The following is a 24,657-nucleotide window of genomic DNA, read 5'->3' as shown; positions in this document are numbered from 1 at the left end:
GGGCGGGATCAGCCGCTTCGCCCCTCCCTCCGGAAGCATAACAGAGTGCGCCTGCGCATAGCCGCCTGTCACGCTCTCCTCACCTGGGACCTTATCTTGCTTTTGGTTACGGAATAGGAGGCCTGAGTGTAGAGCGGTTTTCGCCTTTGTTTCCCTCTCATACTTTCCCCTCCCATGGCGCCTAAAAAGCTACTGCTGATACTGCGGAGCTAGTTAGTATCGGCTCTATGATGTGCGTTCTTCCAGTAGGAGATTTTCCGAGGGAGCGAGGTAACCATCTGGCGGGAAAGTATTGCGCGTTCCCCCCCATACTTTAAAAAAAATCTTATTTGTACATTTTAGGTATACAATATAATGACATTCATCATTAGAGATTTGTACCTTTACATAATATATCTTTTTTTTTCTTTTTTTTTGGTACTGGGGATCGAACTCGGGACCTTGTGCTTGCGAGGCAGGCACCAGAACCACTGAGCTAAATCCCTGGCCCCTACATAATATATCTTGATTCTTATTTTTCCCCATATCATGCCCTCCCTTCAACACTTCCATCCCTATATACAAAGTCTTTGTTTCTATTTTTTCATTTTCTCACGTTAATTCCGTTCCCCTCTTTCCTTTCCCCTACCCCTCCCACTTCCCCTTCCGCTTTGCACCTTTTTTTCCTATTTCAGATTATCTATTATACATTTTGATCTTTATGTACACTTTCTGTTTCTCACACCAGAGAAACTATTTGGTATTTATGCATGTGTGTCCTGTTTATTTTACCCTCCCCCCCATACTTTTAGTCCATTTTGTCATTTTTTTCTTTTATGAGCATGTCTCTGTATGTGTGCTTCTCTTCCTCTTGCCTTTTTTTCTCCCAATATAGTTTATAAAGGGTAAGGGAATTCACTCTTGTCCTTTTATAGCCATATCTCTTCACCTGATTTCTTTCTCCTGTTCTTATTCATTCTCAATTGTTTTCTTTCCTCTACCCCTTTTCATTTGTCCCCTTTTAACTTTATCGCTAATATTTATATCAGTCATAAAATCTTTTGCCATCCCTATTTCTCACTACCAATTTTGTACCCAGTTTTCCCTGTTACCCTCTTCTAAATATATTACATATCCTTACCATCATTAGAATCTGTCGCCCTCCTCTTATTTCTCCTTCCCATACCACAGAGTGGAGAACTTAAGAATGGGGTGGAAGAAAGAAAAAAAACTTCTTTTTTCCTCTTCTCTTCCCCATTCTGGTATTATCTGGTCCCAAACCCCTGAGCTTTAGATAACTGATTATATAAAATTACTGTTGAATGCTATTTTTTATTATCAGAGGAGACTCAGCCATCACATTTAGTATACATCAACTGTGAGTCAAGATTTGAGTTGTTGTGATGCTTACACTATAATCATGGATTTCTTCTCTAGGGTAAAGGGAGACCCAAAATAGGATCTCATAGTAAGTATTTCTCAACTGGCCCCAATAGATACCACTGTAACTGATTAGCTGGTTACTGCTGTAGCTGATTTGATTGCATAGAAATAATCCTGACTCAGTGGACAATTTAGAGCCAGTGAACCTGACTGCCAAATCCACCATCACACCCAGGGAGAGGGACAGTCAGAGTTCCTAACCGTAGAACTCAGACTGAATCCGACTCTGCAAGAATACCTGCAACCTGGCAGAAAGAAGTCCTGAGTCTGAGTTAGCTTCTGTAGTGTGGTAGAGGGATCACAGGAGTTATTGGGGTGTGAGCACTCAGACTCTCTGGCAAAGAAGTTATTGGGAATCACATATGAAATGTTTCATTGGAATATTTAATCTGTGTTCCCACCGGACATCTTATAGGTTCTTGATTTATTTAGTAATGTGGGGTTGTGTCAAGTTCTTTTATGGAAACTTAAAGTTTCCTGTGTTTATTGGGTTGGTACTTGTGTATATTTGTTCTTTCATTGGCTCTGATTTAATAAGTGTCAAAGCTCTCTCCCTTATCTCAGCTCTTTATCTAGTTTTTTTCACCTCAAATCGGAAGATAATATTATTAACATATTGCTTTATTTTTTTCCAAACATGAAAATTCCTCCTCCCAAGTTTTTAAATTCCTCATACTTAGCTCCCTCACAGTCTCTCCTATCTTCTGTAGTATTATTCCTTGATCCTCCCCATCCTAAGCCTTTGGCTCTTCCATATCTTACCTAGCTTATTCTCCTCCCTGTCAGTAAGTCCTGACAACCATGAAGCTTTCCTCAATTACAAAGTAAACCCCCTTTCTCCCATATCTCACCCTTGCCCCTACAAAATATCCTCTGAAAACTCTCAATACAAACCCTCAACACAACTAAAAGTACTCCAATAAAGTCAGACCCCACATCCAATTTTTCTTGTCATCTACCACTATTGCTCCCTTCAAACCTCTCCCTTAGTGTCTAACACTCCTCACCCAACCACATCCCATTCTCCCCACCCCTCCTCACCTCACCTACCTCATTGCAGAACAACCATAAATATTGAACTGTCATATTGTGCATAGAGAATAGCAAAGGGGAAAAGTTGACAGCAATGACTATCATATAGAAGTATTGTAAGATTGAATCTGTGGATGCTGTTATAACCAGAAGTAATTCTTTTAGCAAAACATAGGGACAGGGTCAAAATCAGTTAAAGTAAATAACAGGAGTAAATTCTAGTGCTGGACATACAAAGCTGAAAATTATTCACGGTGAGGAAACATCCTAGTAAAAATGTCCATGTAAGCCACAAATTTTCTTCATTTCTCTAGTCCTCAACCTACAGTAACCACCAAAAAAGGAGAGGAAGAAAGAGGGGGCCATACATAATTTTTAAAAAGATATATACATAAACAAACAAATAAACACAGATACACATAAGACAGTGGGGAAGCAAGGAAGTAGGAGATCTCTGAATCCCCCAAACTCCCAAGACAGAGCAAAGGATCACAAAGGTGGAAGAAAACAAATACTAGGGAGCAGAAATCTATGAAAAGTTCATAAAAGAGATAAAGTAGATGCCTTCAAAGAGGAAATGAACCAAAAGTTCACAGCAATTTTACTCAATATGCCCACAGTGAATGTTGGGGAAATAGGTACAAAACTGGATGAGCTAAACAAAACACTTCAAAATTTGAATGACAGAATCAACAAAAATATGGAATCCTTGAAAAGATGTCAGATAGAAACACCTGAAATAAAAAAACTTTAGAATTCATACATTGCAGAAGTGACCAATGTGAAGACAGAGTGTCTGATATTAAGGACAAAATAGTGAACTATGATAAAGAGCTCAAAGACGCTGAAAAGAAAATAAGAAAAGGCTATCCAGCAGCTATTAGATGACAAGAAGACCAATCTAAGTGTAATTGGAGTTAGAGAAAAGCTAGAAGATAATACAAATAGATTCATCAATGTGCTTACAGAAATTGTGGAAGAAAATTTCTCAAATATAAGAAAAGAATTTAAAATACAAGTAAGCAACACTTATAGAACACCAAACAATTATAATGAAAAAAGAAGCTCACCAAAGCACATCCTTATTACATTACCAGGTATCCAGCAAAAAACCCAGAATTTTAAAAGCAGCCAGAGAAAAACAAAAAAAAAATCACATATAAAGGTAACCAGTTAGAATCACAACAGACTTCTCAACACAAACCCTAAAGGCCAGGAGAGCTTTGAGTGAAATATTTCAAGCCTTAAGAGCAAGTAACTTCCAACCCAGATTAACTTACCCAGCAAAATTATCTTTCAAAATAGATGGAACAATAAGGTATTTCCATGCAAAAGACCAGCTCAGGGGCCGGGGATTTAGCTCAGTGGTTCTGCCACCTGCCTCACAAGTGCAAGGTCTTGAGTTCAATCCCTGGTACCAAAAGAAAAAAACAAAAAGACCAGCTCAGAAAATATATGAGTGCTCAGCCAGCTTTAGAGAAGTTTTAAAAATATTCTTGACAGAAACAATAAATTGGATACAGCTAAAAACACAAAGTAAATAGTGAGGTCAGTGGATAAAGAGCAACAAAAAGATCAGGAAAAGGAAAACAAAGCATACACCAACAGATAAAGAAGGCGATGTTAGTAAATAACCAACATATCTCAGTAATATCTCTCAATGTTAACAGCCTCTCCAATTAAAATACACAGATAGCAGATTGGATCAAAAAACAGAATCCAACAATTTGTTGCATTCAAGAACCTCATCTAATCCAAAAAATTATTCATAGACTAAAAATTAAAGGATGGAAAACAACATTGTATGCACCAGGACCCTGAAAACAAGCAGGGGTAACAATTCTAATATCAGACATGGTAAACTTCAAGCTAAAACTGATTAGAAGAGACAAAGGTCACTACATACTAGTTAAGGGAACAATCCAACAAGAAGAGGTAACATTATAAACATACATGCACCAAATGCCAGAGCACCTATCTGCATAAAACAAAAACTGCTGAAATTAAAATATCAAATAAACAAAAACAAAAATAGGGAATTTTAACACCTCACTTTCACAAAGAACTAGATCAACTAACCCAATAAAGAAACGAATAGAGAAATTTCAGAACTGAACTACACCTTTGAACATATAGACTTAATGGCTATATACAGAGTATTCCAGCCCTCTACAACAGAGTGTATATTCTTTTCAGCAGCACATGTTATTTTTTTTCCAAAATAGATTGCATACTAGTCCACAAAGCCTGCTTAAGTAAATATAAAAGAATAGAAATTATCTCATGCATACTATCAGACCACTGTGCAATGAAAATAGAAATCAACAGGTCTGCGGATGCCCTACCAAGGTCACGAGTTATGCAGAACATGCCAAACCAGCCCACGCCCCCACAGCAATCCACTGAACACCCCTACACCGCCCCCCCTCCTCTGGCCTCTTCTCTGTACAGCCACCTGGTTCCACACCACAAAGACACAGAGGACACCGGACCACCAGACCACTGTACTGGGTAAGTTGGAGTCATCTTCACCTCCCATCAGGACTGTGTCTACCTTCAGGGGAAGGGCAGCTGGAGTTCAACCCTACAGGAGGACAGGGAGCTCAACTTGGGACTTGCAGGCAGAAATCTGCCTGAATCTCTTGGGTCTGCAACTAGCTTGCTGAGACTCATTGACTTATATTTGCACACTGCTACCCACGTTGTCTTTTGTGACAGCAGAGACATACCCTGAAAGAGACCCTACATCTTCATTGTTTTTTTTATTCCCAAAATTAGTATTATGTTTATTTTTTTCTCTTTTCTTTTGCTCCTCTTATCTTTAATTTTTTCCTACTCTTTGCAAATATTTTTCTCTCCTTTTTTTCTTTTCTTCTTTCTTTTCTCTTTCCTTTCTCTCTCTCTTACACTCACTCTCTTGCTCTCCCACATTGTTCATCTTCCCTTTTTGTCCCTGTTTTGGTCCTCATTTGGAGTTCTTCTTTATTTTACTATTATTCTCTTCTTGCCTCTCATCTGTGTCCTCTGGCCACACTGCTAACCTTCCCCTATCCTTCTTCCCATCTGTCCCTCCCTCCTCAACCCCTGCTAACTCCCCATCCCAAAGGGTAAAGTTGTTATATTGAAGAGTTTATTCACTATATGTTGGGCTGGTCCTTGATCTTGATTTAATTCACACAGCTAAAGGTGATAGATTAATAACTACCACAAAATGTCATTTTCAAAGATGTACTTGATGCAATGGTGTTGCTGATTGTATCACTTGGGCCAAGGTGTTGTTATTGATCTAGTCAATGAACCTTCCTAGTATAAGGAAAATGAGATAGCCTTAGAGTCATTAGAGACTCAAAACTTAAAGACCAGCTATATCTGGAAGACACCTCTGAGAAGCAATCATTCCATAAGGGTTCTAATTACAAGCAACAAAGATACCTACAATAAGCAATTTCAAACTATCAACCCAGGAGTTAAACCAAGGACAGTACCAAAAACAAAAATGAGAAGACATTTAAGCAAGGCACAAACTCAGACTTCCACCCCACCAAGGGAAAATCCTGGGGGGAAATGAGATGGAAATGTCCCATAACCAACCACCTGGATATCCTGAACTGATAGTACAGGAAGTAACAAAACAGATGAATGAGGCTCTAGAAAAATTCAAAGCAGAAATAATCTCCCAGATATCTACAGAGATGGTGAGCAGAGTGAAAGACATGATTAGAGGATCTAGAACAGAAACAGATAAAAAAAAATAGATGAGCTCAGAAACATGCTGGAAGCCATGAATACCCAGCATAAGAAAGAAATGGAAACTATGATCACCCAACATAAGAAAGAAATGGAATCCATGAAACAGATTCAAACAGATAGTCAGGAGATCAAAAACTCCATTGAAAGAATCCACAGCAGATTAAGGGAATCTGAAGATAGAATATCAGATATAGAAGACAGGATCATGGTTAGAGAGCATGAAAATAGAGATTTCTTAAAAATAGTAAGGGACAATGAGAAATCAATCCAACAACTGCTAGACAATGCAAAGAAGAATAACATAAGACTGATAGTCCATGAAAAAACAGGAGAAAGCACAATTGACATAAAAAAAACTGTTCACAGAAGTAACAGTGGAAAAGTTCCCAGAAGAGGTAGAGAATTGGACATACAGATAAGTGAGGCATATAGAACTCCAACTAGCCATGATAAAAAAAAAATCTACATCTAGACATATAATAGTCAAGATCACAGAAACCCAACAGAAAAACAAAATCCTACAAGCAGTTAGAGAAAAGAAACAAATCACCTACAAAGGAAAGCCCATCGGAATCACAGCAGACTTCTCAACACAAACCCTCAAATCAAGGAGAGCCTGGAGTGAAGTATTTCAAGCCCTAAAAGAAAATAACTTCCAATCTAGACTGTTGTATCTTGCAAAATTATCTTTCAAAATCAATGGGGAAATTAGATGCTTCCATGACAAAGAACACCTGAGAAATTTCATGAACACCAAACCAGCACTACAAGCAATTCTAAACAATATCTTAGAAAAAAGCAATGAAGGCCACAACTCCATGAGGCCCAACAGAGGGAAGCCACCAGGCAAGGTAAGACTCTAAAAGGAAAGGGAGAAAAAAAAAGAAATAAAAGAGCTAACAAAAGTAAAACATCATGACAAGGATAAATCAATATCTATCAATTATAACCCTCAATGTTAATGGCCTCAATTCACCAATCAAAAGAAATAGACTGGCAGAATGGATTAAAAAGGAAAATGCAATAATATGCTGTATACAAGAAACACACCTAGCTCAAAAAGAAACTCATGGACTGAAAGTAAAAGGATGGAAAACAGTTCTCCACACCACAGAAACCCAGCAGAAAGTAGGGGTAGCAATCTTATTTGCAGACAAAGTAGATTTCAAACCAAAACTAATTAAGAGAGACAAAGATGGTCACTACATCCTTGTGAAGGGAACAATCCAAGAGGAAGAGATGACAATCCTAAATATATATGCGCCAAATATGAATGTCCTCAAATATATAAAACAAACATTAATAGACATGAAAAACCAAATGAACACTAACACAGTTGTAGTGGGGGACCTCAATACCCCACTATCACAAATAGATCATCTAGACAAAAAGTTAATAAGGAAATTCTAGAACTGGACCAAGCTATTGAACAAATGGACTTAATAGATGTTTACAGAGTGTTCCAACCCACAAAATTGGAATGCACATTCTTTTTGGATGCACACGGGTCATTCTCCAGAACAGAACACATGCTAGCTCATAGGACATGTCTAAGTAAATGTAAATGAATAGAAGTTACCCCCTGTATATTATCAGACCATAGTGCAATAAAATTGGAGATCAATAACATAAGAAACCGCAAAACCCCCACAAACACATGGAAACTGAATAACACCCTCTTGAACAACCAATGAGTCACAGAAGAAATTAAACAGTTTCTACAAGTAAATGAAAATGCCAGTACAACATACAGAAATCTATGGGACACAATGAAAGCAGTTCTACATGAGAAATTCATAGCAGTGAATGCCCATATTAGGAAAACAGAGAAAACTCAGATAAATAACCTAATGCAGAACCTCAAGCTCCTAGAAAAAGAAGAGCATAACAAATCCAAAGCTCTTACAAAAGAGGAAATTATAAAGATCAAGGCAGAAATCAATGCAATGGAGACTAAGAGAACAATACAAAAAACTCAATGAATCAAAGAGTTGGTTTTTTGAAAGAATAAATAAAATTGATAAACCTTTAGCCAACCTAATCAAAAAAAGGAAACAAAAGGCACAAATACATGCAATTAAGAATGAAAAAGGTGAAGTCACAACAGATCCAAAAGAAATCCAGAGGATCATCAATACCTACTTCGAGAACCTCTACTCCAATAAAATGGAAAACAGACGAAATGGGCAGATTCCTAGAAACATACAAATTGCCAAAGTTAAATGAAGAAGATATAGAAATTCTAAACACCCCAACTACAATGAGTGAAATTGAAAATGTAATAAAATATTTACCAACAAAGAAAAGCCCAGGTCCAGATGGATTCACTGCTGAATTTTACAACACATTTAAAGAAGAACTAATGCCATTACTCTTTAAACTCATCAAGGAAACTGAAAGGGAAGCAAAGCTTCCAAATTCATTCCTGGAAGCAAGTGTTACTTTGATTCCAAAACCAGGGAAAGACCCAACCCAAAAAGAGAACTACAGGCCAATCTCCCTAATGAACATAGATACAAAAATCCTCAACAAGATACTGGCAAACAGAATACAGAGTGTCATCAAGAAGATCATACACCCTGACCAAGTTGGATTTATCCCAGGGATGCAAGGATGGTTCAACATATGTAAATCAATAAATGTAATACACCATATTAACAGAGTCAAGGACAAAAACCATATGATCATCTCAATAGATACGGAAAAAGCATTCGACAAAATCCAGCATCCATTCATTATAAAAACCCTACAGAAAATTGGAATAGAAGGTCTTTATCTTAATCTGATTAAGGCTATCTATGAAAAACCAACAACCAACATCATACTAAATGGTCAAAAACTTAAAACTCACGCTAAAATCAGGAACAAGACAAGGATGCCCACTATCACCACTCCTGTTCAATATAGTTCTGGAAACATTAGCCACAGCAATCAGAAAAGAGAAAGAAATAAAAGGAATAAATATAGGAAAAGAAGAAGTTAAACTGTCATTATTTTCTGATGATATGATACTTTACATAGAAGACCCAAAAAACTCCACCAGAAGACTTCTAGACTTAATTGACAGATTCAGTAGAGTAGCTGGATACAAGGTCAACACTCAAAAAACAATAGCCTTCTTCTACACAAATAATAGACTCACTGAGAGAGAAATTAGGGAAACAATTCCTTTTACAATAGTATCCAAAAAAATGAAATATCTAGGAATCAATCTGACAAAGGAAGCAAAAGATCTCTACACTGAAAACTACAGCACTCTGAAAAAAGAGATCAAAGAGGATACAAGAAAATGGAATGACATCCCTTGCTCCTGGGTAGGAAGAACCAATGTAGTGAAAATGGCCATACTTCCAAAACTACTATATAGATTCAATGCAATGCCAATTGAAATTCCAACAATATACTTCACAGAACTAGAGAAAACAATCCAAAAATTTATTTGGAACCATAAGAGACCTAGAATAGCTAAAGCAATTCTAGGCAACAGAGACATGGCTGGGGGTATCACAATCCCCAGCTTGAAACTATACTACAAAGCTACTGTGATAAAATCAGCATGGTACTGGCAAAGGAACAGACCTGAGGATCAGTGGAATAGATTAGAAAATGCAGAAACAACTCCAGACATGCTCAGCCACCTCATCTTTGACAAAGGAGCCAACCACCATCATTGGAGGAAAGATAGCCTATTTAATAAATGGTGTTGGAAAAACTGGATTTCAATCTGCCAAAGATTTAAACTAGACCCATACCTATCACCATGCACTAAACTAAGATTGAAGTGGATTAAACTTCTAAATATTAAGACAGAAACACTAAACTTGCTGGAAGATAAGTTAGGTAGAACTCTTGAAGACATTGGCATAGGAAAAGACTTCATGAACAAAACCTCAGCAGCACGGGAACTAGCAGAAAGAATCAGCAACTGGGATCTCATCTTATTAAAAAGCTTCTGCACTGCAAAAGAAACCACCAACAGGGCTAACAGACAACCTACAATATGGGAAAAAAGATTTAGCAGCTGTACCTCAGACAAAGGACTACTATCTAGAATATATAAAGAACTGAAAAAAATCAGACCCTCCAAATTCAAAGACCCAATTCAAAAATGGGCATCTGAAATGAACAGACATTTCTCAAAGAAGTAAAAGCAGCAAACAAATATATGAAAAAAAGTTCAACATCACTCGTCATTTGAGAGATGCAGATGAAAACAACCCTGAGCTTCCACCTCACCCCAGAAAGAATGGCTGCTATCAAGAAATCAACCAATAACAAATGCTGGCAGGGTTGTGGGGAGAAAGGAACCCTTCTCCATTGTTGGTGGGAGTGCAGACTGGTGCAACCACTGTGGAAGTCAGTATGGAGATACCTCAAAGAACTAGGACTAGAGGTCCCATTTGACCCAGCTATTCTCCTGCTGGGTATCTTCCCAAAAGAATTAAAAGAATCACACCACAGTGATATATGTGCACCCATGTTCGTGGCGGCACAGTTTGTAATAGCTAAAGCTTGGAAGCAGCCCAAGTGCCCATCAACTGGAAACTGGATAAAGAAAATGTGATTTTTTTAATAAAATGGAGTACTACTCAGCCATAAAGAACAAAAAACTAGTCATTTATAGCTAAATAGATGCATATTGAGGCCATACTCTTAAGTGAAATAAATAGGACACACGTGTGTAAATACTGAATAGTTTCTCTAGTGTGAGAAATTGATAGTGTAAACAAGGGTTAAAATGATTAAAATGAATAATTGATAATTTGAAATAGGAAAAAAGGTCCAAAGAGGAAGGAGTGAAGGGAGGGGAAGGGGAAAGGAAAAGAGGGAAAGGAAAAACTATGAGAAAAGAAAAAAAAATGGAAACGAAATCTATGTAAATAGGGAAGGGTGGAGGGGGTGAAGGCTGCACAGGTAATGGGGAAAAAAAGAAGAACCAAGATATATCATGTATAGGTACAAACACCCAGGATAAATGTAAACAAATTGTATACCTAAAGTGTACCAATAAAATGTACCAATAAAAAAAAAAGAAAATAGAAATCAATGTCAGAAGAAATTTCAGAAAAGGCAAAAGCACCTGGAAAATTAACAACATACTCCTAAACAACCAATGGGTCACAGAAAAAAAATCAAAGAAGAAATTGTAAAATTACTGGATGTTAATGACAATGATGGTACAACTCGTTGAAACCTCTGGGATATTATGAAAGAAGTTCTAAGAGGAAAATTCATTGCAGTCAATGCTCACATTAAGAAAACAGAGCAAGTTCAAATAGACAACCATATGAAAAATCTTAAGATACTTGAGAAACAACAACAAGCCAGTCCCAAACCAAAATTAAGGAGGGAAATTATAAAGAGAGCAGAAATCAATGAAATTGAGACAAAAAAACAGTAAAAAAAAAAAAATCAATGAATCAAAAAGCTGGTTCTTTGAAAGAATAAATAAAATATACAAGCCCCTAGCCAGACTTACCAAGAGACAGTGAGAAAAGACATCATGCAAGCACAAATGAAAAAGGTGAAATCACAACACACACTGTGGAAATCCAGAAGATAGTAACTACTTTGAAAAGCTATATTCCAATAAATTAGCAAATTTTGAAGAAATGGACAGATCCCTAGATACATAAAAACTACCAAAACTAACCCAAGAAGACACAAATATGCTTAACAACTCAATAACACGCAAAGAAATTGACACAGAATTTGACCTTATTGTTCTGTGGCTTTAGTTCTGAAAGTATAACTGTCTATAAATTAGAAGTCACTTTCTCAAAATAAAATACTTTTTTGTATGATAGTATATCGTTTTCAGTAATGATGTATACATTTTACTTATTTGTCCACTAAGTGTGTTGTTTTAATAAATATCTCATAAACAAGTTTGAAGTTTGCTTGGGACAAAAGACACGAATGGATTTGTTTTGTGGGGGAGGGGGTTACTGGGAATCAAACTCAGGACTGTGTGCTTGCCAGGCAGACATGGCACCACTGTGCTACAGCCCTGGCCCATGGAATGGATCTTAAATATTATAATTGCCTTTTTTTTTTCTATCAAGAAGGCTATATTTTCTCCTCTAAATGATTCAAGTGATTAATAATATATAAATAGTTCCCAGATGGATTACCCTGACATTACTTGAACCAATTGTTCTTTTAATATACATCCACATTTTATCCTCTAGTAGTTTACTTGAGGTGTTTTTTATAAATGACAGTGAAATATGTTTTCTTTTCCATGTATGCTATCTCAATTACGTTGTAATACCAGTATCAATTCACTAAAAACATTGATGAGTTCCTCTTTCTACATGCCTGGAAAGGTCTGCCTACTAGTGGAATTTCCTGCCCCTTGAAGATTTGGGAGAATTCATCTGTGAAACTGAACCTGTTTAAGGTTTGCACATACCTGCATAAAATTTCCTTTAAAAAAAAAGAGTTTCTTTTCAGGAAGTGCCTCCAGAATCCACTCAATGACAGTTTGAAACCAACTTTTGAGAAATGGACCTGTGCAGAGGAAGCCAGCTTACTCTCCAATGCGCTTGACCTCACAAGCTCAAGTCCCTCTGCAGCACATAATAACTCCCTTGGAAAAAAAATCTGTGACTTGTACAGTGGCATGATGACCATCTATATCATGCAAAATAACCCTAGACTTCTCCCACTCAACAAACAACTTCTCCCCTCTGTTTTCCTGCCCCCCTCTCCCAGTAGATCAGGAGGCAGATCTGAGCTTACAGCTCTTGACCACCTTGAAGTTTGACCATCTGATAGTTTTCTTTCACAAAAGCTCATTGCTGGTATTGTCCTCTCCTCCCCCTCCCCCTCCCCCTCCTCTTCCTCCTCCTTCTTCTCCCTCTTTCTCTCCTCTTCCTTCTCTTCCCCTTCTTTCTCTTCTTTATGGGGCTGGGGATTCAAACTAAAGGCCTTCCTGATGCTAAGCATGTGCTTTACTACTGAACTACACCCCAGCTCTCTTTCAAGTAATTTTTGCTGATGTAGAGTATTACTGTTACCCAGGCCATCCCCAAACTCTTGGGCTCAAGGGATCCTTTTTCTTCAGCTCTTCAAGTAGCTGGGACTACAAACATGTGCCACAGCACCTAGCCTGAGTTTCTGATTAGGACCTTCTCCTTCTCATCTCACACTCCTGTCCGTCTTCCCTCTGTGCTGCTTCTAGAGTCCTTGTGAAGCCTGCTTTCAGCAGGTTGCCCACTGGAGTCACCTGAGGCATGGTTTAAAAATGCAACTCCAGGCCCCACCTCAAGCCAGTTGAGTGTCAGAATCCCAGAGGATAGGACAGGACATCTACATATTTTTCAAATTTAGTAGGAAAGCTTGGGAAGGATAAGTGCCATGAGCTTGACTCTTGACTTTCCAACTTACTTCCTTAGATAAGAGCAATCAGAGCAAGAATGAGGCAGTTTTGCCAGCAAATAGAAAATAGTAGAAATAGATACCTGACTTGTGCCCTGCAACTCCCAAATTGCTTCTCAGATACTGATTAGATACTGATCTTGAGGATCTGGACCATTGTTCCTTCTTACGGAGCCAGGCAGCTTGTCTACTCCAGCCCAGCCCCATCTGCCCAGGCCCTGATCACTTCCCTCCTGGATCCCCCTAAGCTCCCTGTCCCCTGTCAGGCTTCCCTTTAGGGCCAACCATACAGACCCATAAGAAGGCACATCCCTGGAAGGGTCCTCAGTTCTTTGACATATCCTTCAAAGGCCTCAGAGCTATGTTGGTGGGATGGGAGAATGTGTTTCTCCAGCATTCCTGTCCTCTGCTACCATCCCTTCCTTGACCAACACTGTCTTCTACAGCATTCTGATGTCAGCAGGAATCTGGGTCCTAAAACAGTAAGGAATTGACCCCCTCACTTGCTCAGTCCTTGATTCTTCATGCCTTTGATGAGAGAATTCAGTCAAGACATATAGGCAGCTGTCTTAGTTACTTTTCTCATTGTTGAGATAAAATACTCAACACCTAAAGTTAAAGTAGGAAAGGTTTATTTTAGCTCACAGTTTGTAGAGGTTACTAATCAGCTCACTCCGAGGTAGAGTGGCCTGGCAGAAAGGCATCAAAGAGTAGAAAGGAGGCAGCAGAAGACAACAAACAGCAACCGCAGATGATGGCAACAGCCCTCTTTCTGTCCCATATATTCTAGCCAGGCTACTCCCCCAAAGCCTAGGGAGTACTCACACCTGGGGTGGGGCACCCTTAATCCCAGCATCACACAACCTAGATCCAACCACCTCTGAAAATCCCCACCTATGACCGCATGAGGCTTTGGGGGACATCTAGATACAAGCCATAACAGCAGACATACAAATGTATAGATAGAATTTATTGTAAAGAAGATATAGAAAGAGTTACACCTTCAAGTGAGAAGGTGGGCAATGTCACAAAAGCATCTACACTGTGAGTTTGGATACCCTTTTGTGCACACAAGAATTATTCCTGGGCTTCAAGGAACTATGGTGATTATGGTGTTTATGGATATTTCTCCTAGAGCTTACTTTAAAATGTCAATATCTTAAAAATGTCTTCTGTGTGCTGGGCATGGTGGCACACACCTGTAATCCTAGCACTTGGGAAGCTGAGGCAGGAGGATTGCTGTGAGTTCAAGGCCAGCATGGGCTACATACTGAGTTCAAGGCCAGCCTGAACTCCATAGCAAGACCCTGTTTCAAAAAGAATGTTTTCCCTTTTCCTCTTAGGTGATGAGTGTTCCCTCAGGGGTATTAATCATAGGAGAATCCAGATTAGATCTCAGCCCAAGGATGAAGTGTCTTTAAAGAATGCTTCTTTTCTGATGTCACTGGGTATAGGCCAGCACCCAGGATTGCTGTGTGCCTTGTTTTGGAAATAGACCCCAACCAGGTGGCCGGGTAGGAATGTGCACATGTATAACCTTAAAATGTCCTTGTGATACAGCATGTGATGGGCCTGAGAGACAGATTCTAGGTTCTTGAGTATATCAAGCAAAGAATTACAAGAATATACCTGATGGTAAGGGCCAGGGATTTAGCTCAGTGTTTCTGCCACCTGCTTTGAAAGCACAAGGTCCTGAGTTTGATCCCTGGTACCAAAATAAGAATAAGAATAAGAATATACCTGATGGTAAAAGAAGAAGCAGCTACATTTTTTGAAGTTAATGGCCACCACTGCTAGTGAATCTATTTGATCTTGGAGTATGGCAGTACTCTAGACAAGTTTGTCTACACTATCAGGTTCTTAGGTAGCTGTTGATAACAAGAGAAAGATATGATTAACTTTAGGGTTTTGTGTAAGTAATCACTGCTTATTATTTTTTTAGAGGCAGCTTTTGAACCAACCACAAGGATTTTAGACAAAACAGGAACAAACCAAAAGAGATCATCTTATAACTTGGAGCAAGGATGGACCTCAACAGTGAGTTGTAGCAAACAAGAGAGTAGCAAAACTAGCTACATAATACACATGGACAAGGATCCTATTTCCAGGATGTGGCTAGTTTTTCTTTTTACTTAGAGGGAATTAAACATTTTACTTATCTTGATCAACAGGTTGGTTGATGCTTTCTTTTCTGAAAAGAAACTTGAAGTCATCCACTAGTTCATAGGTGTATAAGGCTTGTGATCTCTCTTTTTGTTTTGTTTTTTGTTTTTGTTTCTTGCTACTGGGGATTGAACACAGTACCTTGTGCTTATGAGGCAGGTGTGGTGCCACTGAGCTAAATCCCTGGTGCCCTCCCTCACTCCCCCCCCCCCGCCCCGGTGTCTTTGGCAGCTTGAGTTTCATCCTGGAGAGGTGAATTAAACTATATATTCCCTCAACCTTAATGACAGAATGTATGGTTAGGATAATTATATAAGGGCCTTTCCATTTGGGGGTGAGTTGGTTTGAGTCCCACCTCCTTCCTGGTCTTCATTAGGATCTGATTACCAGGGCAGACCTTGAGCTGACAATTATTGTTAGTCCCTGAGAGTGAAAGAATATTTCCATATTCCTGGAAGTCCTGTTGGAAAATTCCCAGATGGGTAACGTGTTGGAGGAACTGGGATGTTTTGGTGTCAGTAAGTAGACCAGATGTCAAAAAGGGCCTCCCATAGAACATCTCAAGTGGGCTGAGATTAAGTTTGGATTTGGGGGCGGCTGGAAGTGTCATTAAGACAATTGGGAGGAAGTCTAGCCACTTATGGTGGGCTTCTTGACACAGCTTGGCCAAGGCTTGCTTGAGGGTGTGACTGGCTTGTTTGATCTTTCCTGAGGACTGGGGCTAGAAAGGGTAGAGATACTATTCAATTCCAGTGCTTCAGCAACTCCCTGTGTAATTTGAGATGTGAAGGAGAATCCATTATTGCTCTCAATAGACCTAAACAGTCCAAACCTAGGGATCACTTTTTAAAGGAGGACTTTTACCACCTCAAAGGCCCATTTTGACCTGGTAGGGAGGGGCTCTATCTATCCAGTAAAGGCATCAGTGCACACCAAGAAATTCATGTACCCCTTACATGTAGGCATGTGGGTAAAATCTATTTGCCAACCTTTCCCAGGGAAGGCCCCTTGCCATTGTATTGTTTCAGACAATGGGGGTGGATGAGTGTATGGATTATGGAGAGCACAGACAGGACATGCCTTACAGACCTGGGTTATAGTGTTATGAATTCCAGGCACTATAAAGAGCCTATGTGTCATAGCGGTAGTAGATTCCCACCCTGGGTGGAAGGTATGATGCAGGGACTTGATAACTTTCCACTGTATTGTGGCAAGAACAGTTGGGATCCCACATACCACCATTGACCCTTTTAGGCTCCTTCCTCATTGTGAATCATTTGAAACTCTTCTGCAGAGTATCCTGGTTCTAAGTCTAGATTCTGGAATGGGACCACAGGAAGAGATATTGATGGGCCAGGATTATTTTGGAGAGCATCTTGTTTGGCAGCTAAATGTGGCTTAGAATTACTCTTAGAGACTTGATGTCTCAGGCGGTGGACAACTGTTACCTTGCTTGGGAGATTAAATCCCTTGAGAAGGTTAAGGATACTGGTCCATGTTTTATTGGAAACTGACAGCTAGTAAAAAGTCCTCTTTCTTTCTAGATGGCTGTATGACATGTAAGACCAGAAAGGTATACTTGGAGTCAGTATCTATATATTGATCCTTTTGCCCTTGACAAATTGAAGAGCCTGAGAGCAATAAGTACTGACTTTTGGGCAAGTCCCAAGATAAAGCTTTCTTGCTTTAATGACCAGGGTAGGGCTGACTATGGCATAACCTCCCTTCCTAATGTCACCCTTTATAAACTGCTGCCATCAGTGATCCATGTGCTAGCTGTCCCTGTCAGTGGTTGGCCCTTCTGATTTGGGTGGCTGGCATAATTGGGGTAATGATTTGTTTACACTCTTGTTTTACCTGTCAATTAGTTTGGAGGAGGGTGGCTGGATTTTAAACAATGTAAGGTTGAAGACAGCTGGGTATTTGATGAGGACAGCCTGCTATTTAATGAGCCTTTCTCCAGTCATTTACAAATGTCCTTTGAGTTATGACAGGGCCTTAACCTGATGTGGGGTTAGAACTGAGAGCTTTTGGCCCAATCTTAGAAGCTTCCTGGACTAAGAGTGCCATACTGGCTATTGCTCAAAAGCAGGTAGGCCAGCCCTAGGTCACCCCATCTAGTCATTTGGAAAAGTAGGCAACTGGTTGGTTTTCCTGGCCCAGATCCTGAGTGAGCCCTCCAATGCCTACTCTCTATTTTTCAGTCACAAAGAAAGAAAAAAGTTTAGCTAGGTCTTGGATTCCCAATGCCGAGGCCGGCATCAGGGCCCATTTTAAGGCATAGAAGACCTCTTGAGAAGCTGCTGTCCATTTCAAGCTTTCAGTTTCTGTTCCTCAAATTGCCTCATTAGGGGTTGACTACTACTCCAAAATGGGGTATCCATACGAGACAGAAGCCAGCCATTCCCAAAAAAGCCCTCAGCTGCTCTTTAGACCCTGGAAGAGTCAGTTGGCAAATTGCCTTTTTCTCCTTGGGGACAGTTTTCTCTGTCCTGGTTGTTAAAACATATCCAAGGTAGGTCACCTTGTTTTGAGAAATGTGGGCATTATGTTGAGATACCTTGTAACCCCTTTTTGCTAAAAAAAAAAAAAAATTGAGAGTTTTAATGCTGATTTTAAAAAATCATATAAGTCCTTGCTGGGGCTTCAAATGAGGCAGTCATCTACTTACTGTAATAAGCCTCCCCTTTTAAACTTTAGTCTTTTAGGTCTCAAGCTAAAGTCTGTGCAAACAAGTGGGGGCTCTCTAAAACTCTGAGGTAACATAGGCCAAGTATACTGTCGCCAAAGCCCTGTTTGGGGATCCTCACATTCAAAGGGAGACAAGGATTGGACACTACAATGGGGGGAAGAAAAAGGCATCTTTGAGATCAAGAACAGAGAACCAACTAATGCCTCTTGGGATTTGTGCTAGGAGAGTGTATGGGTCTGCTACGAATGGGTGAACAGATACCACTGCCTCTTGATGATTCTGAGGTGTTTTACTAGGTGATAATTCTCCTGATAGCTTGACCATTGGTAAAATTAGTGTACAGCATGGGGACCAGCACAGTACCAACAATCCTGTAGTCAAAAATTTATCAGTAATGAGATTTAGCCCCCACCTAGCTCCCCTCTTAAGTAATACTACCTCCTGTGAGGGTATAAATTAGGATCCTTCAATTGAATGATGACTGGAGTGGCCTTGACAGCCCTGCCCGGGGTGCCATAATACCATGCTTAGGGATCAACTCCTAGCAGAGAAATTGAGGGCAATGGGCTCAGGCTGGCAGGGTCCCTAACAGCTAGGATATGGGTTGTCAGAAGTTTGAATGACAGAGTGGTCCTGAGTAGGAAGAGTATATCTCTTCTAATTACTGGTATGGAACACTCCAGTATCACCATAAAGGCAGCTTGGAAAAGTAAATCTTCCAACCAGAAGTTCAGAATGGGGGTATAGAAAGCTGACTGTCTCACTCCTTGAAGACCTACAACTGAGAAAGGGGAAGATAACTCACCCCAATAAGAAATTAGAATTGAGTAAGATACTCCAGTACAGCACAGGAAAATAATTTGTTTGCCTGCTACATCCGGGTGACCTGAAGCTCCTGCAGGTGATGGAAATGTCCTTGTATGTCCTGGTAAAGCCAGACTCTTTGGCATTAAGTCATAGGAATGCTATGGAGCTTTCCCTGGGTCAACTTCCACATGGGAACTTTATAGGGCACCCTCCAGGTCAGTCTATGACCTGTTCAGCTTTTCACCAAGGCTTCCCTAAGTAGTGCTAAACTCCTTGGGGGCTAGACTTTTCTTGTGTGGCCACTGCCATCACTTTCTTTTGGACCTTTGGATCTCTCCCTATAGCCACAACCCATCTTCAGGACAAAGTCCAGAACTGCGATGCTCTACTGCCTGGACACCTCTAGCCAGTTATAAAACCACCTAATGTGACAGTATGCCTGACTAAGGAAGGGTAGTAAGCACTTCACTCAATAAAACCCCTTATAAAATCCAGATAATTTTCCTGCATAGATCCCTCTTGAAGACCCTGGTTTGACAGAGCTAAGCAATTTAACAAATGGTCCTGTCATGTCCCACTACCTGGCAATAGATGGCAGTCTAAGAATAGGGGATAGGACATGCCTAGGGATAAAACTAAACTTTGGAGCTCACTGCCACTTGCAATCCAAGCAGGACCTAGCTTTTAAAACTCTAGCCCTTGTGTAGTCTCCTCACCCCAGCCCTCTCCTCTGTCCCCAACTCCCCTGTATTTTCACTAGTTCACCTCACAAAAAGATACAAGTTTTCTGACAAATGAAAACTTCACAAGGAACCAGGTGTGGTGGCACATGCCTGCAATTCCAGTACTCAAAAGGCTAAGGCAGGAGGATCACCGTTGAGTTCAAGGGCAGACTGGCTACATAGTGGTTCAAGACCAGCCTGAACTATATAGTGAGACCCTGTCTCAAAAAAACAAAACAAAACCTTCATAATGAAATGTCAGGCAAATTAAAGCTTTACAGTGAAAATTCAATCAGCAACCACAGGTTACACAACATAAACTTGAGGCCAAAGTTACCATAATAATACCAGAACCAAGTAGAATAGAGAGAGAAAGAGGTATTAGAGAGGTAGAAAGAGGTATTAGTATTAGACAAGTAACCCCAGGAAGAGATATCTATAGACTGGCTCTAGGACCCAGGAGAATCACAGAGAAAAAGGGCTGAAGCAGCCCTTTTATTGAAATACTGAGATTCTATATAGTTTAAAATGCAGAAGGCCACACATTTCCTCTCCCAGCCCCATACAGAGAGAGTTCTAGGCAAGTCTTCTCTCCAGTTCTCTGCCTCTCTCAACTGACCAGCACCAGAAAAAACAAGAGCCAAAAGATTTGAGTTTTCTGACAGATAAAAGCCTGAGCAGGTTTGGGGATGGAGGTGGGGGAACTGGAACAAGAAGGGGATTGAGGCACCCTCAGGGTGAGAGGGGAAGGAAAACAAACCTCAGACATGTGTGAGTCCATAGACTCCACTAGGTTCCATGAACAACTTTAGCCACTATCCAAGGGGCCACCCAAATCCACGCAGTCCAAGGTATGCTTCCAGGTGCACCCCCAAACGCATCAGGTGGACCAGGCACAAGCCTCTTGGACCCAAGAGACGTCAAGAAAGCAGCTTTCAGAACCCTCTCTCTCCCACGATGTCCCAAAGCCAGTGTAGGTGGCATGGTAGCAGCCTCAGCTCAGAAAGCTGCCTCTCCAGGTCTGCATCTCTGGGGGTGAAGGGCAAACTCACTATGACACTCACTGGCTGCCTTGCCTCATCTCAGCTCAGCTCCATCCCTCCAGGGGCATAAGAAACCCCATGCTCCAAAGAATAATAGCAAAAAGGGGGGTAACACAAGCACAACCCCACTGATGTGCAGGAGCCCTCCCATCCCCCAGAAAAGGCCAAAGCTCTTAGCCTCACAGCCAGGTCATCCCCTCCCTCAGGAAGATTTCTCCACCATGGTGAATGCACCAAACAGTGATCAGACATTGGTTCCATGCCCAAAATAAACATCTATGGTCACATTCACGCTCATGTCCTGAAACTGCAGGAGACAGGCAGCAGACTCATTAGTTGGGCAGAGAAAATTTCAAGGCAACTCAACATTCAGGCATGGACAATGTTGGTTGCTTTTACCAAAATTACAATGAGAATCAGGACCAAAATAATTTAAATTTTTTTCTGGGGGCTATTAAGGAAATGCATATGAATTTGGGGCCTGTAAAGTGGAGCAGAGGTGAAAGTGTGATTGCTAAAAAGATTAGCATTAAAATTAAACAAAGTATTTTGCACCAGAGCAATAGGAAAAATGGCTTGAGAGGATCTTCACCCTTTTGCAGACTCCAAGGTATAAAAGTGAAAAGCTGTTTTGAGAAGACATCCCCAGGGCACCCTCTTGGACAAAGGCCACCTAGGTAATTGGCTTCCACAGATTCAGTTCACAGTGCTCAGCCATTCAGGTACTTAGAGGCCTCGGTAGCCATGATCTATGGGTGTCTGGCTACTACTGAAGCTGGCAGCACATCTTGGTGTCATCCACATCATGCTGGTTTTCCAGGCAGGCAGAATGTAAAAGTTATGGTGACATGGAGGCTTCCAACCAAATTTCAGAAGAAGGTTGGGAGGCCAGGCAGTGAATTTGTAAGAATGATTTGAAGGTACAGTGGAGATCCCTGGAAGTTAGAATGGCCAGAAACAAGGAACATCTAAGGAAGACTGAAGGTAGTGGGCAGAGTCACCCAAGAGAAAGGCCATGAGGACTCCAACTGGCCATGCCACATGGGCAAGGCCACCTAAGCCATTTGGAGCTCACTTCTTACCACAACTTGCTTCTGGTGCTGGAGATGGTACTACAGAATTTAATGTTTGCTGTGCTGGGATTTGGTTTTGTTTTGGTCTGACTCCTTTCTATCCTTTTATTTCTTCCTTTTGGAATGCAAATGCTTGTCCTGTGCCAATATATGTCAGCATGCTTAACTTTCTTTTTAGTTTTTCACAGGGGCTCACAGATAAGAGTTTGCCTTGAATCTCAGAAGAGACTTTGGACTAGGATATTTTGGCAATGGTAGAACTGTTAAAACTTTGGTGGCTCCTAGAGATAGACTAAATGTATTTTTCATAAAGAGATGACCATGAGTCTTTTGGGGGGCCAGAGGCAGAATGTTATGGTTTGGATCTGGAATGTCCCGCCAAAGACTCATGTGTTCAGGGGTTGGGCTTCTGGAAGGTAAGTGGATCATAGGAGTGCTATAATCCTCAATTCATGAATCCACTGATGAATCCATAGCTGAATGAGGTAGGTGGGGCCTGGTCAGAAGAGGTGCGTAATTGGGGGCATTACCTAGAAGGGTATATCCCCCTCCCTGACTCCTCTCTTTGTTCTCTGCTTCCTGGCTGCCATGAAGTGAGCAGCTTTCCTTCACTTTGCCTCTCTGCCATGCTGTTTTGGCCTTAGATCCAGACAATCATGGGCTGAAAATGTTAGCCAAGTTAAACCTCTCCCTCTTTAATGTGGGTGTTTGGTATTATGTCACAGTGACACTATGAGAAAGTGACTAAAACAGGGACCGTGTACCAGGACCTGGGGGTGAGCAGACTGACCAAGAACAGAGGTTAGAGAAGTTACCCCTTTGGGTTGAGGTTGTTGAATGGTTTAAGCAGAAGAGCTGTTCTCATGATCGTATTTAAGGATTAGATGACAGTTTGCCTTGAGTGGGGAGAAATTGAAAGGGAAAGTTTTTTCCTCCAAGTGGTTCCCAGCTTTGAATTTTCATGCCTGAGGAATCATAACAGCCTCACATCTCTTCTCCACCTCTTCTCCTCTCATCTCTTCATCACCACTCTCTCCTGTACTGCTGTGTCCTGACACTCGAGGACAGTTCTGGAATTGAAGGTCAGAATCCTGTGTTGCTCGGAATGGGGTTGCTGATGGGTTTTAAGGGCACAGAGCCAGAGCCCAAAGGAAAGGGGAGGAAGTGCAGTGCCTGTGGCTCCATGGAGGAGGCAGCTCAGGGCTGGTCACTCTGTCCCTCCCACAATACCAACTTCCTACTCCTCTTTTTCCTGAAGGTGCCCCTGCTACTGGTTATGTCCAAAGCCATCCTCTGGGTGAATAAGCCTCAGAGGCCTCCTTGTGGGAAGACAGCATCAAGCTGCAAGACTCCTGCGACTCCCATGTCCACTGATGCCCACAGCCTTTCAGACTCCAGAAGGAACCCCTGATCCTGGGCCTTATGTTTATCTTCATCTTATTGCTAGATACCTTTTAAAATGTAAAAATAATTAAATAAAATATATGATGTCCATAGTTTGAGGACCAAAATAAGCATGTGTGCCCATCGTCAGCCTAAGAAATTTAACATTAAGATATTTGAAGCCATGATATCCCTGTCTCTAACTTCATATCTGTCCTTCTCCTACTTTCAGAATTAACTAATAACTAGATTTTTAATGGTAATCGTTTCCTTACTTTTCTTGCACATTCTGAGCAGGGTGTGGTTGTTTCAAAATATTGAACAAGGGAAATTGTATTGTTTAAAGCTCATCAATTTGAGAAGTGTATTGGCTTTGCTCTTATGCCAGCAGATTGTAGGGGACTCCTTACAAGGGTATAGGTATGACAGCCAAGGGAGCTGCAGATAGCATTAATGCCTATGTGAATTCAACCATCCATAATGAGGTAGGTAACCACAGTCAACAGACTGTAATGTTGGCCAGGCATTTTACCTTTACTTGGGCATTGTATCATGCTAAGGGGCTCCTTGCTACACAGTGAGTAGTTCTCTGGGTCAGATGGCATGCCCTGGTCCCAAACCCACAGAGTTGTGTTGGTCTGCAACAGAATTGTGTTGTCCTACTGGGGTTTACCAGAGGTGCCACATGGCATCCTTATCTTTCACAGAGTCTTCTAGTACCATGAAATCAACCAGCTCAGATGACCCAAGTGGCAGGACCATTTTTACCTCAACCCAGATCTGCTGGAAAGTACTATTTTGTTCTAGGCCTCACTCAAAACAGACAGCATCTTAAGTCACCCAATAAATGAGATAGAGCAGTATTCCCATTTGTGGGGAAAAGCTTTTTTCAAAACTCCCTCAGACCAGTTCCAAAGGCTTCTAAATCACATGGTCAGATATAAACATAGCTCTGTACCAGTTTTTGTATTAGTCACTTTCTTGTCACTGGGACAAAATATTCAATGCCTGCAATTTAAAAGAGGGGAGATTTATTTTGGCTCAAGGCTTTCAGAGAATACAGTCCATAGCTTTTTGGCTTCAAGGCAGCAACAACATGGCAGAAGGGCTTGTCAGAGGAAAATTATTCAACCTATGGCAGCCAGCAACTGGCAGAGTCAACTGAAGGCATCTAGAGCTACACTTTG

At 40.7% G+C, this 24,657-nt stretch overlaps 1 long non-coding RNA gene across 1 annotated transcript; it reads left to right on the top strand.

The window, feature by feature from the left end:
• The first annotated feature begins 66 nt into the window (after nt 1–66).
• On the top strand, nt 67–23,528 carry LOC147828761 (uncharacterized). Its single transcript, XR_015450267.1, has 4 exons — nt 67–270; nt 4,906–4,965; nt 15,530–15,624; nt 23,346–23,528. It is a non-coding gene; the product is annotated as an uncharacterized LOC147828761 (long non-coding RNA).
• Nucleotides 23,529–24,657: the final 1,129 nt, after the last annotated feature.

This window comes from Heterocephalus glaber, unplaced genomic scaffold (genome assembly GCF_053883595.1).
Source record: "Heterocephalus glaber isolate CG9 unplaced genomic scaffold, H.glaber_assembly_v1.0 deba00000937, whole genome shotgun sequence".
Lineage (NCBI taxonomy): Eukaryota > Metazoa > Chordata > Mammalia > Rodentia > Bathyergidae > Heterocephalus > Heterocephalus glaber.
This window is presented reverse-complemented; position numbering and strand designations above follow the sequence as displayed.